The sequence below is a fragment of the Hypanus sabinus genome, chromosome 11 (assembly GCF_030144855.1).
Source record: "Hypanus sabinus isolate sHypSab1 chromosome 11, sHypSab1.hap1, whole genome shotgun sequence".
NCBI classification, from domain to species: Eukaryota; Metazoa; Chordata; class Chondrichthyes; order Myliobatiformes; family Dasyatidae; genus Hypanus; species Hypanus sabinus.
Genome location: NC_082716.1, coordinates 101,726,624 through 101,740,362, shown reverse-complemented (window position 1 = coordinate 101,740,362; position 13,739 = coordinate 101,726,624). Strand labels below are relative to the sequence as shown.

The window sequence follows — 13,739 nt, the reverse complement described above, 5'->3', positions numbered from 1 at the left end:
CACAAAATAAATTTTAAAAGACTCAAACGGAGCATGTACAAACCTTGCCTGGAGATCAGATACGTCAAAGCTTCACTGGGGAACAGGCAGAGGGAACAGCTTAGAAAACGGGTAAAGAATTTTGTAAGGACTTAATATAAAAATTCAAAAGTTTTTCAAATATTTACTGTTTCTTGATGTGCAGAATATCCAGCAGACCTGGATTTACCTGCTCCCAGAGTCACGGGGAATACAAGGATGTGATTGAGTGCTGAAGGAGGGGAAGTGCTAAGGGACAGTCACAGTGTAGGGGAGGTGATACCGAGGGAGGGTCACACTGTGGGAGGGGTGGTAGTGAGGAAGGGTCACTGTAGGAGGGGTAGTAGTGAGGAAGGGTCACTGTGGGAGGGGTGGTAGTGAGGAAGGGTCACTGTGGGAGGGGTGGTAGTGAGGAAGGGTCACACTGTGGGAGGGGTGGTAGTGAGGAAGGGTCACTGTGGGAGGGGTAGTAGTGAGGAAGGGTCACTGTGGGAGGGGTGGTAATGAGGGAGGGTCAAACTGTGGGAAGGGTAGTAGGGAGGGAGGGTCACACTGTGGGAGGGGTAGTAGTGAGGAAGGGTCACTGTGGGAGGGGTGGTAGTGAGGGAGGGTCAAACTGTGGGACGGGTAGTAGTGAGGAAGGGTCACTGTGGGAGGGGTGGTAGTGAGGGAGGGTCAAACTGTGGGAGGGGTAGTAGTGAGGGAGGGTCACACTGTGGGAGGGGTAGTAGTGAGGGAGGGTCATACTGTGGGAGGGGTGGTACTGAGGGAGATTCACACTGTGGGAGGGGTGGTACTGAGGGAGGGTCACTGTGGGAGGGGTGGTAGTGAGGGAGGCTCACACTGTGGGAGGGGTGGTACTGAGGGAGGGTCACACTGTGAGAGGGGTAGTAGTGAGGAAGGGTCACTGTGGGAGGGGTGGTACTGAGGGAGGGTCACACTGTGGGAGGGGTGGTAGTGAGGGAGGGTCAAACTGTGGGAGGGGTGGTACTGAGGGAGGGTCATACTGTGGGAGGGGTAGTAGTGAGGGAGGGTCACACTGTGGGAGGGGTAGTAGTGAGGGAGGGTCACAGTGGGAGGGGTGGTACCGAGGGAGATTCACACTGTGGGAGGGGTAGTAGTGAGGGAGGGTCACACTGTGGGAGGGGTGGTACTGAGGGAGGGTCACACTGTGGGAGGGGTGGTACTGAGGGAGGGTCACACTGTGGGAGGGGTAGTAGTGAGGAAGGGTCACTGTGGGAGGGGTGGTACTGAGGGAGGGTCACACTGTGGGAGGGGTGGTAGTGAGGGAGGGTCAAACTGTGGGAGGGGTGGTACTGAGGGAGGGTCATACTGTGGGAGGGGTAGTAGTGAGGGTCACACTGTGGGAGGGGTAGTAGTGAGGGAGGGTCACACTGTGGGAGGGGTGGTACCGAGGGAGGGTCATACTGTGGAAGGGGTGGTACTGAGGGAGGGTCACACTGTGGAAGGGGTGGTACTGAGGGAGGGTCACACTGTGGGAGGGATGGTACTGAGGGAGGGTCACACTGTGGAAGGGGTGGTACTGAGGGAGGGTCACACTGTGGGAGGGGTGGTACTGAGGGAGGGTCATACTGTGGGAGGGGTAGTACTGAGGGAGATTCACACTGTGGGGGGGTGGTACTGAGGGAGGGTCACACTGTGGGAGGGGCAGTACTTGTCACAGCTAGGGGTCAATTTTAAAAAAAAAGTTTTTGTCAGTATATGTGCTGTATTTACCTCGTGGGTGTTTACATGTTATGTCTCATTGTTTGTCTTTGGACTCGCTCTGGGTTTTCACTTTGCTTTGCAAGTATTGGATTTGGGATCATGGGGATTGTTAAGATCTCTTTGTATTTAGCAGTTTTATTCAATTTGAGTTAATTTAGTTAGCACGCTATTTTCAAAGTCTTGTATTGCAGTTGTTGGCTTTGGGGATTATTGTTCTGTCTGGACACTGGGGCTGTCTGATTGACCCTGAATTCCTCTGGGATTTTGGGGGGCGGGTGGCATGCCAGCCCTTCGCTGATCAGTCGTTGTGCTTCCTTGACGGTAAAACTCAGACCGAGTTCTTCTGTGTGCAGTGAGTTCAAGAGCCGAGAGGTAATGTTACAGCTATACAAGACTTTGGTCAGACCCTGCTTAGAGTACTGTGCTCAGTTCTGGTCACCTCACTACAGAAGGATGTGGGTACTATAGAGAGAGTGCAGAGAAGATTTACCAGGATGTTGCCTGGATTAGGGAGCATGCTTTATGAGAATAAGGTGAGTGAACTTGGCCTTTTCTCTTTGGAGCGACAGAAGATGAGAGGTGACCTGATAGAGGTGTATAAGATGATAAGAGGCATTGATCCTGTGGATAGGCAGAGGCTTTTTCCCAGGGCTGAAATGGCTAACATGAGGGGCCATAGTTTTAAGGTGCTTGGAAATAGGTATCGAGGGGATGTCAGGGGATTTTCACACAGGGTGGTGGGTACTTGGAATGCACTGCCGATGGTGGTGGTGGAATCGGATGCGATAGGGTCTTTTAAAAGCCTCCTAGATAGGTAGTGGAGCTTAGAAAAATAGAGGGCTATGCGCTAGGGAAATTCTAGGCAGTTTCTAAGGTAGGTTACATGGTCGGCACAACATTGTGGGCCTAAGGGTCTCTAACATGCTTTAGATTTCAATGTTCCATGTTCTATGTTCTGGTGAGTGATTTCAGTTCGACAAGTTTCTGTACCATACGCTTGAGCTCTTATTAGTTTTTACAGTTAATATTTGTAATGAATCTATAGATTTGTTTGAGCTGCTGATGTCTCCTTGAGTTCGTTAGTGATCCTCACAGTACTGAGGGAGGGACACACTGAGATAGAGGAGCCAAAGTGATAGAAGTCCATTTTGAGGACGGAGTGATGTACTGTTGAGGAGGGTAAGTGAGGAAGGTCTATGCTGGCAGAGGTAAAGAGATTTAAAGATGAGTTCTATTTGCCACGAGTACGTTGAAACATCGAATCATACAGTGAAATGCGCTGCTTGCGTCAACACAGTTAGAGGATGCGCTGGGGCCAGCCCACCACTGCTGCCAAGCTTCCAGTGGCAGTATCTCATGCCCACAGCTTACTAATACTAATCTGTACGTCTTTGGAATGTGGGAGGTAGTCTTGCAGGAAACCCACGCAGTCACGGGGAGGGCTTTTGAACTCTTTATAGACGGAGGCAGAATTTGACCTCAGTCACTGGTCCTGTAAAGTGTTGCGCTAATTGCACGCAACCGTTGAACCACTGCAGACATTTTGTGACAGTGCTGTTCATGAGGAAGTTCCAGGATTTGGTAGGAATGGAGGAATGGTAATGGATTTCCGGCTCAGGATGCAGAGGGAATCAGCAGGTGATGGTATCACCTTTCACCTGTTTCCCTCGGTAACTGAGTGCCCACTTTTCCTTGGGAGTGGTTGTCCTAAAGGTTCACAACTTCTTGGCCTAAGAATTTTTCTCTCATCTCTGTCCTGAATAGTGAGTGCCCTCCCTCTCAAGCTCCAGTTACTGAGAACTTTAGAGAGAGCACGACACTCCCTCAGCACCGGGCTTCCAATCCCTCTCCAATCCTTATCGTCTGAACTTCAGAGTTTGGTTTCTGGGTGGACAATGAACCCATGAGCACTGCCTCACTATTACTTACGCTCTTTATGCACTACTTATATAATGTATGTTTAGTATATCTTAGTGTAATTTATAGATTTTTATTATGGATTGCAATGTGCTTCTGCCAATACTATGAATGTGATGTTAGCATTTATTTTGAGAGAACTAAAAATATAAATGAAAGGATGTAGTGTTGAGGCTTATAAAGCACTGGTGAGGCCTCACTTTGAGTATTGTGAGCAATTTTGGGTCCCTGATCTAATAAAGGTTGTGTTTTCATTGGAGAAGTTCATGAAAATGATTCCTGGATTGAAAGGCTTGTTGTATGAAGAGCGTTTGATGGCTCTGGGCCTGTACTCACTGGAATTCAGAAGAATAAGGGGTGGCCTCATTGAAACCTTTCGAATGTTGAAAGGCCTCACTAGAGAAGGTGTTTGCAATGGTGGGGACGTCTAAGACCAGAGGACACAACCTCAGGATAGAGGGCTTTCCTTTTAGAACAGTGATGAGGAAGCATTTCTTTAGCTAAATAGTGTTGAATATGTGGAATTCCTTGCCACATGCAACTACAGAGGCCAAGTCATTGGGTGTATTTAAGGAAGAGGTTGATAGATTCTTGATTAATCAAAGCATGAAGGAATTCAGGAGGAAGGTAAGAGATTGCGGCTGAGAGGAAAATTGGATCAGCCCTGATGAAATGGCAGGGCAGATCGATGGGTCAAATAACCTAATTCTGCTCCTATATCTTATGGTCTTAAAACAACAGATTTCATGACTTCTGCCAGTGATATTAAATCTGATTCTGATTCTGATTTATGTAATAAGATCGCACTTGTCTTAACTCAGAGCTGATAGAGAGTCAGGTCAATCTCTCCCCATCCTCCCAGACGTCAGACTAATGAATCAGAGACCAATGTTGCCCTCAGTTCCCAGATGCGATGGAACACTGAGCATTATGGCACAGTACAGGCCCTTTGGCCTACGATCTTTTAACCCACTCTAAGTTCAATCTAACCTTCCCATCCCACATAGCCCTTCATTTTTTTAACATCCATGTGTCTACAAAAAGGTTTCTTTATCTCCTAATGTATCTGCCTCTATCACCACCACCAGCAGGGCATTCTATTCACCCACCACTCTCTGTGTAAGGAACTATCACTGACATCCCCCTCCCCCCCAATACTTTCTTCCAGTCACTTTAAAATTATCCTCCCCCGTATAAATTATTAACCCTGAAACCCCTTTATAAATGCAACAAGATCTCTCTAATCACCTTCTCCTTCCCTCTGCCCGCTCTTCTGTATGTCTTCTTTCTATGATTGGATTACAAGGATGGTAAGTTCTGCCAATCTATTTTCACTGACCTCTCATTGGATGACAAATTGTGACAATCTGACTGAATTGTCTCTGGAAGGCACTTCTCTGGCCACCTTGAGTTCCAGAGTCCTTCCCAAGTATTGTCCCAGCCAGCCGAATCCCAAGCATCCAACTACTGTAATCTGGACAACAAAGTTTTTTTAAAAATGTTGCTTCTTCAGAATTTTTTAGTTTATGATAGACATCCTGAAGCTGAACACAAACATAATTTTAGACTACCTGTATAACGAAGGAATTTGGAGAAACAAGAAATTAACTTTAATGAACATAATGTGTTTAATTGCATAATGGTGCTGATCCTTTGCAGTAATTCAACTAAGCTAAAATGTTTTGTTGATGATTTTCATTTGTACTCAGTGTCTGAGGCTTCATACTTAACTGTCCAACAATAATCAGCCGTATTGATGGATTCCGGTTGTCCTGATACCGTTTCTCCATGACCGCAATGTCCCAGTGAAACCTTTTACCATGCTCTTTGCTGACAGCGTCAAGATTTGCAGGGAAGAAGTCTAAATGGGAATGCAGAAATGAATCTTCAGTGACATGTTGCACTTCATGGTTTTGCATGCTTGAAGCCTGTTGTCAACCAGCTGCATGTAGTTTGGTGCTCTGTGGTTGCCAAGAAGATGTTTGACAAAATCTTTGAATGCTTTCCATGCAATTTTCTCTGTTCAGAGTTAGAGGTACTTGAAATTTCCTGTCATTGATGACTCATTCGATTTGTGGATCAACAAAAGTGCCTTCCTTAATCTTGGCATCAGTTATTTGGACTTGAATTATGAATTAAAATAACAAATATAGGTGGTTTAAAAATGGTGTGTGACTGGGAAATTTTATGGAGATTTTAATAATCAGCAGCCCAAAATCCGTAAGATACACCCCAAAGTATTCAGAAAGCAAAACCTTTGTTGTCCAAAGTACTCCAGCTTTTAACCTCTGAAGTATATCAAAATCAGAATCAGGTTTAATATCACTGGCATATGCTGTGAATTTTGTTAACTTTGCATCTGCAGTACAATGCAATACATGAGAAATATAGATTTAAAAACTGAATTACAGTAATTATATATATGTATCTCAAATAGTTAAGCTAAAATAAATAGTGCAAAAAAACAGAAATAAATAAAAAAAAAGTAGAGAGGTAGTGTTCATGGGTTCAATGTCCATTTAGGAATCGGATGGCAGAGGGGAAGAAGCTGTTCCTGAATCATTGAGAGTGTGCCTTTAGGCTCCTGTACCTCCTTTTTGATGGTAACAATGAGAAGAGGGCATGTCCCCTTTTTACCAATCCACTTGTTTGGGATCAAAATGCTAATTCAAGCTGCACGGTTAAGTCCACCGTCTGCCTCTCTCAAACATTGTCAAGTAACACATACATATATTTCAGAAGGACTTCCAAAACACTGAGTAGAATATTTGATCGACTACCATCGTTTCACCCGTAATAGCAAAGAGGTGAACGGGTGGTGCCACATAGCTACCAAGCTCCTTAGCTGTTGTGTGAATTATTTAGTAGGATGTAGCCAGATATAATGATTATCGTTATGGGTAAATATTTTCCTATCACTAGATGTCAGTTTATATATTTTGCTCCATGCCTTCATTAGTATGCATCTTATCTCGGAACAGGAAAGCCTCTGAGAAGGGAATATGGTAATCCCTAAATTGAATTATTAATGCAAACCTATTAAAATTTCTGAAGTGTCTTGCATTTCTGATGAATAGTCCAAAGACTGAGAGTTTAACCTCATCCTGAATCCCACTGTTAACTCAGCAAGATTTCCCTTGATCTTAATTTCACAACTGACCAGATTTACTCCCTAAATTGGTTGTCATGTAGTTCTCATTAGTAAAAAAGTTCAGAAGGAACTCCTTGGCTCCAATGTGCCTTGGGACAAACTGAGAGGGACGTTGCAGAAGTGGAGACGCAAGAGACTGCAGTAGCTGGAATCTGGAGCAGCACATAAGATGCTGGTGGAATGCAACAGATCAAGCAGCCTCTAAGGACGGAAATAGACAGTCGACATCTTGTGCTTAGACTCTTCAGCTGTGCCAGAGCAACAAACTCTATCAAGTTGTGAAACTCAACTTGCCACACACAAGCTATTGCTGACTGTTTGTGACTTTCCAAATGTAGGTGGGTTGTTTTCGTTGGATGGTCCACTTGGGATAACAAGACCCTGTTGGACATTGATAATGTAAGTTGCTGCCGGCATCTTTCTCTTGTTTGGCTGTGAGTCAGGTGACATGGGATCTACAGAGCCTCGGTTTGTAGCATGGACTAGGCCTCAAGCAGTGGGCTTGCCTGCTGCTAAAGTCCAGAGGCCTTGCAGTGTGGTGTCTGTGCTCAGCTGGGGGCTGGCCTCTCCTATCACTGTTGCCCCCTAGAGTTTGATTGGTGGAATGACAGACTGTAAGGCATGTACTGCACCCTGCCGGAGGACTGTACCACCAATTTGCAGGACATGTTGCTCAGGGTCTTGGAGTATATATGTGTTTTGTTTGCATACAATGTTTATATTCTTGCTCGCCATTTTGAATTGCTGTGTATGTTTTGCACCTTGGCCTTTTCAGAGACTGTCTGCCTGTGTCAGTGGTCGCATAACCAGGACTTGTGATGTGCACCGGCTGCTCATACGACCATCCACCACCTGCTCCCATGGCTTCATGTGACCCTGATCAGGTGCTACACCTTGTCCAATGGGGATCTGCAGGCTTGTAGAAGGAAGTGGCACCTGCCACCTTCTTTGACAGAAATGAATCTCCATCTCGACACCAAGGATGTCAGGCTATGGTTCCTTGGTTACACTTTGTAGGCCTTCTTAAACAAAAGCATAACATTTTCAACCTCCAGTCTCCCAGTACCTCATTCCTGCTTCAGGACGATGCAGGTATTTGCACCAGGGTCCCAGCAATTTTTCCCCTAGCTTCCTACAACATTCTAGCTACACTGACTGGGAGTTTTTTAAGAATCAATGAATCAATAGCTCCATTAAATATCAGAGAAAGCATACAGTATACATCCTGAAATTTGTACTCTTCGCAAACATCCACAAATAGAGAGAAAAAATCCCAAGAATGAATAACAGAAAGATCAGAATCCCACACCCTCCTTCCCCTCCCACACATTAGCAGCAGAAAAAGCATCAACCCCATATCAAAAGCCCAGAGACCATGATCTCGAGTCCATCAAAAACTACTGTCCATTCCAACACTTGGACATCCCAGACAGGCTCTCCCTCTCTCTCACTAGTGCAGGTGACAGAGATATCATTCTTGCCACGAGAGTGGAGACCAACAGCTCGCTGTTTCGAAGTTACCGTCTACGCATCGCTTATTTCGAGTCCCACCGATTTGAGGGCCAGCAGACTTCCACTCACTATCGAGGGGGTGGGGAGGGAGGGAGGGAGAGAGAGAGAGAGGGAGAGAGAGGAGAGAGAGAGAGAGAGAGAGAGAGAGAGAGAGAGAGAGAGAGAGAGAGAGAGAGAGAGTGAGAGAGAGAGAGAGGGAAGAGGAGAGAGAGCGAGAGAGAGAGAGAGAGAGAGGGAGAGAGAGAGAGAGAGAGAGAGAGAGAGAGAGAGAGAGTGTGAGAGAGAGAGAGAGTGAGAGAGAGAGAGAGAGAGAGAGGGAGAGAGGGGGAGAGAGAGAGAGAGTGAGAGAGAGAGAGAGAGAGGGAAGAGGGGGAGAGAGAGAGAGAGAGAGAGAGAGAGAGAGAGGGAGAGAGAGGGAGAGAGAGGGAGAGAGAGAGAGAGAGAGAGAGAAATCACTTGAGTGCCAGGGCTTTCTTTCCAAACCAGTTTACACAGCCTGCCTCCTGTCCTGATGCTTCATTCTCCTGCGATAAATTCAGTCAGTGATCACAGAGGATTGAGGATCAACTTTATTCACCATAAACATTTACATCTATTAGGAGGAGTTTGATGTGATGTGTTGGCATGACATGCAACAATTTAAGACAGAGGTTGATAGATACTTGATTAGTCAGGGAATGAAGGGACATGGGGAGAAGGCAGGAGATTGGTGCTGAAAAAGAAAAATGGATCAGCCCTGATGAAATGGCAGAGCAGATTCAATGGGCCAAATGGCCTAATTCTGCTCCTAGGTCTTATGGTCTGATTAAAGAAAGAAGAATTACATAAAATATAAACTTAGATGTTAAAGTATGGATACAGAATAAAATTTGCATAAATACATAAATACCAGCATAAGATATTATCCACTTTCATGTGTTTTATGACCACCAGTGCCTCTTTTGTTGTAATGGGGATATATTCCAAGACATTGCTATTCATTTCCCCGCTTGCTCTAACTCTCATGCCCTTGGCTGTAGTAAATACAGATGAGAAGTATTCATTTAGTACATCACACATCTCTGTGGCTCCACACTTATAAAAACACATGCTGGTGGTCTACTCTTCCCTTGGTCCCCCTCCAGCTCTTAGTGGACCTGTAGAATTCTCATTGTATCTCCCTTCAAGTTACACTTCAGCACAGCAGGAGCAGAGGGAAAGACTCAGAATACTAGGACATCCCTTTACAACAGAGATGAGGAGCAATTTCTTCAGTCAGAGGGTGGTAACTCTGTGGAATTCATTGCCACAGACAGCTGTGGAGGCCAATTCATTGGGTATATTTAAGGCAGAGGTTGATAAATTCTTGATTAGTCATCACCATCATCATTATGTGCCATGTCGTATGACATGAGCCATCATGGTCTTTTTATGATAATGATTGTTCTTTGCAGATTTTTCTACAGAACTGTTTGGCCATTTCCTTCTTCTGGGTCAGTGTCTTTACAAGACAGGTGACCCCAGCCATTATCAATCTATTCAGAGATTGTCTGCCTGGTGTCAGTGGTCGCAGAACCAGGACCAGTGATATGCACCGGCTGCTCATACAACCATCCACCATCTGTTCCCACATGACCCTGATCGGGTGAGGGCTAAGGAGGTGCTACACCTTGCCCAAGTGTGGCCTTTAGGCGAGCGGAGGGAAGGAGCACCTTACACCTCCTTTGGTAGAGATGTATCTCCACCCTGTCACCCTTGATTATTAATAAAAGTGTCAAAGGAGAAAGGCAGGAGAGTAGGGTTGAATGGAAACGTAGATCAGCCATGATGGAATGAGGGAGCAGACCGAGTGGTCTGAATGGCCTCCTTCTGCTCCTACATTTTATGGACTTTCTGACCCTGTGACCACAATCTCAATGAACTGTAAAGCTGAATCGCCTGGGCACAGATCAGATATCTATGACCAGATGTGACCTAAGTCGACTGGCTCACTCCGCTCTGAAAGGCTTGGATAGTGTGGATGTGGAATAGAAGGTTCAAAGGTCAAGTTTAATGTCAGAGAAATGTATACAATGTACATCCTGAAATGCTTCTTCTTCGCAGAGCAGTATAGAATAGAATAGAACTTTATTGTTGTTGCAATACTTGATGTGCTATTAAGGAATGAGACAAGCAGAGACAAAAGTTTGTATAGGGGAACACTTCACATCACACAATCTCAATGCCCCCGTTTCAAAGTAAATATGCAAATAGGTAGGTCTGGTCCACAGGGATGAGATTCTAAATTGGAGCGAGTCCAGTTTTGATGGTATCAGGAATGATCTGGCAAGTGTGCATTGGGATACGCTGTTTACTGGTAAGGATGTACTTGGTAAGTGGGAAGCCTCCAGAAGTGAAATTTAGAGAGTACAAAGCTTGTCAGAATAAAAAGTAAAGATAACTAGTGTCGAGAACCTTGATATTCAAGAGATATTGAGGCCAGGATTCAAAAAAAGGAGGTTGCGAGCAGGTATAGGCAGGTAGGGGCAAATGAGGTGCTTATGGAGTACACGAAATGCAAGGGAACACTTAAGTCCGGAGAGCAAAAAGAAGGCCTAAGGATGCCCTAGCAGGCAAGGTGAAGAAGAATCCTAAGGGATCCTACAGATACGTAGAAAAGATCAAAAGGATTGCAAGGGACAAAATTGGTCCTCTGGAAGATCAGAACTGTGGAGTGTGTGAGCTCGATTTCAAGTGAAGTTTTGATTGATACATGGGTAGTAGGAATACGGAGGGCAAAGGTCCTGGTTCAGGTTGATGGGAGTAGGCAGTTTAAATTGTTTTAGCATAGTCTAGATGGGCCAAAGGACCTGTTTCTGTGCTGTACTTTTCTATGACTCTGTGCTCAAGACAATGAGATTGCAGTGTTAATCCAGTCTGTGCAAAACAGATATTTACAATGAATGCAGTACAGCTTAATTAATAAAAAGAGTTCCCATATTTACATGCAAAAAGTGACTTCAATAGTCCATAACACTCAAAGCCATTGGCAAGCCGGGTGTAGCATTACTCAACTACTTAACAGCCCACGGGAAGAAGTTGTTTTTCAGTCTCACTGTCTTGGCTAAGATATTTCTATATCTCCTACCGGATGGCAGGAGGTTGAATAGATAGTGTCTGGGATGAGACAGGTCTTTCATGATGCTATGAGTTGCCTTAGGAATCAAAATTTGTAGATTGGCGCCAGGTCCAGTAGTTGAGTCCCATTGATGTGCTGAGCTGTCCTAATCACCCACTGGAGAGCTTTGTGATCTGTCTTGCTGCAGCTAGAGTCCCACACCATCATTCCCTATGTCAGGATGCTCTCTGTTGCACATCGATAAAAGTTGCCCTGCAATTTTTTGGGGGCAGATTAGCTCTCCTTTAAGCACTTCAGGTGGTATAGCTTCTGTTGTGTCTTCCCTACTATCGAGGTTGTGTTGACAGACAAAGAGAGCTTCTCAGTGGTGTTCATCCCCAAAAACTTGAAACTGGAGACCTTTTCCACTATCTCATCATTTATGAATAGTGAGGCTTGTTCAGGGGCTCATGCTTTCCTATAGTCAATGATCATTCCTTTTGTGTTCTTGATAGATGTGGTTCCTGCACCAATTCACCAGTTTCAGTACCTCCTTTCTGCATGTAGATTAATTATTGTTTGGGATCAGGCCAATTACGGTTGTGTCATCTACAAATCTGATGACTGATTTTGTAGTAGGAGCTGTAGTGCTGTCATCGCTGAAGAGAGAGTAGAGAAGTGGGCTCAGTACACACCCCTGCAGGGCACCAGTGTTCAGAGTTGGGTGGTGGGAGGGGGGTTGATGTGCAATTGCCTAGTTTCACTGTCTGATTACGATTAGTGAAGAAGTTTCAAGATCCAGTTACAGGTTGATATGCCGAGACCTAGACTGCGGAGACTGACTGTCAGCTTGTTTGGTAGTATGTTGTTGGCCAGAAAGAACTAAAGTCTACAAATCAATGAATTCAAATGCATCAAGGACAGTGGAAGCAGACAAACAATTTGCCTTGTTCTTGCCATGTGATTAAAGGAGATGGAGGCTGCCAATATGTGAAGCTGTTCTGTTATCTTCTGAACTGTTGGAGAACCAATTCTTGCTCTGCGATAATCTAATCTGAGCAATTGCACATGGACACAGAAATTTCTGCTATTGACCTGTTAATCCAGAGATCATTCTCAGAGAAGCTGTGCGTTGTGTACAATGGCAAGTTTGGCATTAATCTCGTTACCAGTGTCTGAGAGATCTAGTTTAACTGGTTTGGGTTGAGAAGAACAGAAGTCACCTATGGCATGAAGTTGTGTAGCTTGGACCAGAGCCCATAAGAAGGTGTTGCAGGTCAGTCACCACTAACATTGAAATGTAACATTTGAACTGGTAGGAAATGGATTTAATAGCAGACACTTTGCAAAAATAGCAACAAATCTCTAACAATCACTGTGGATGTGGAGCACGTGAGATTGGAGTGGCACCATGCGGAACACATAGACTCCTTTTACTGGGATTACCTTTTCTATTCTTTGACTGTTCATGGAGGGTCAGGAAGATGTAGCACACAAATATTTGGTGTGTAAATTCAAGTTTGCTTCCATTGAGATAATAAATGTACTTGTTAGTAATTTCAGATTCTCTCTGTGCGCCTCTCTGATCATTATTACCTAGGGGCAGGTTCTTGTAACAAAGGCATTAAAGGCCAAGTTGTAATCGTGGGGAGATTGTTTTGATCAGCAGGAGAACCTATGTATCCCTTTAAAATCAATCAATCAATCGAATGCACGTTATGCTGCTGGTGTTTAGGGCAGCAGTGAAGGGTGTCACATTGCACCCGGGTATAGAAGTATTCTTCATGGATGTTTCTGTAATGATTGTTTTTGACCAGTCAGGATTGTTAACCCTGAGCTGGAGGACCGGTGAACCACTCTTAGTCTGGCCTCTACCCTTTGACCTGTTTGGCAAGGGTGACCCTACCAAGAGACAAAGCACAAGGCTCTCTCGGTCACTGAAGCACGTAAGCCTCTAAACCCTATGACAAGATTGTTGTCTTCTTGGAGGTTTAAAAATGAGATAAGGAGGAATTTCTTCAGAGAGGGTGTTGAATTTGTTGCTACAGAAACCAAGCCATTTGTGTATTTAAGGCAGTAAAAGACAGATTTTGATTGGTAAGGAGGTTAAGGGGTTATGGTTAGAAGCAAGAGAATGGGGTTGAAAGTTAAAAGTATCAGCCAGGATTGAATAGCAGAGCAGACTCAAGAAGCTGAATGACCTAATTCTGCTCCTATGTTTTACCACAGTTTTTACACCATGTTAAACCAGGTAGGGCAGCAAGTGAATAATTTAAGTTGTGAATCCTTAATGTCATGTTCAGAACATCACAGCCAAATCCTCTCCATCTCTTATAT

At 44.8% G+C, this 13,739-nt stretch overlaps 1 protein-coding gene and 1 long non-coding RNA gene across 3 annotated transcripts in view; one reads left to right on the top strand and one right to left on the bottom strand.

Annotated features, from left to right (window-relative positions):
• LOC132402225 (leucine-rich repeat and fibronectin type III domain-containing protein 1-like) overlaps nucleotides 1-13,739 on the top strand; it is a 485,636-nt gene that overhangs the window by 364,935 nt on the left and 106,962 nt on the right. The window contains exon 1 of one of the 2 annotated variants that reach the window (XM_059984991.1): nucleotides 7,095-7,152. The exons of the other annotated variant lie outside the window; for it this stretch is intronic. The gene's annotated coding sequence lies outside the window, so the exon portion shown is untranslated. Of the gene's footprint in view, nucleotides 1-7,094; nucleotides 7,153-13,739 lie in introns of those variants that run through there. 2 annotated transcript variants of the gene reach the window in all.
• LOC132402226 (uncharacterized) overlaps nucleotides 5,490-13,739 on the bottom strand; it is a 107,687-nt gene continuing 99,437 nt past the window's right edge. The window contains exon 3 of the long non-coding RNA XR_009514850.1: nucleotides 5,490-5,524. This is a non-coding gene — a long non-coding RNA (uncharacterized LOC132402226). The remainder of the gene's footprint in view (nucleotides 5,525-13,739) is intronic.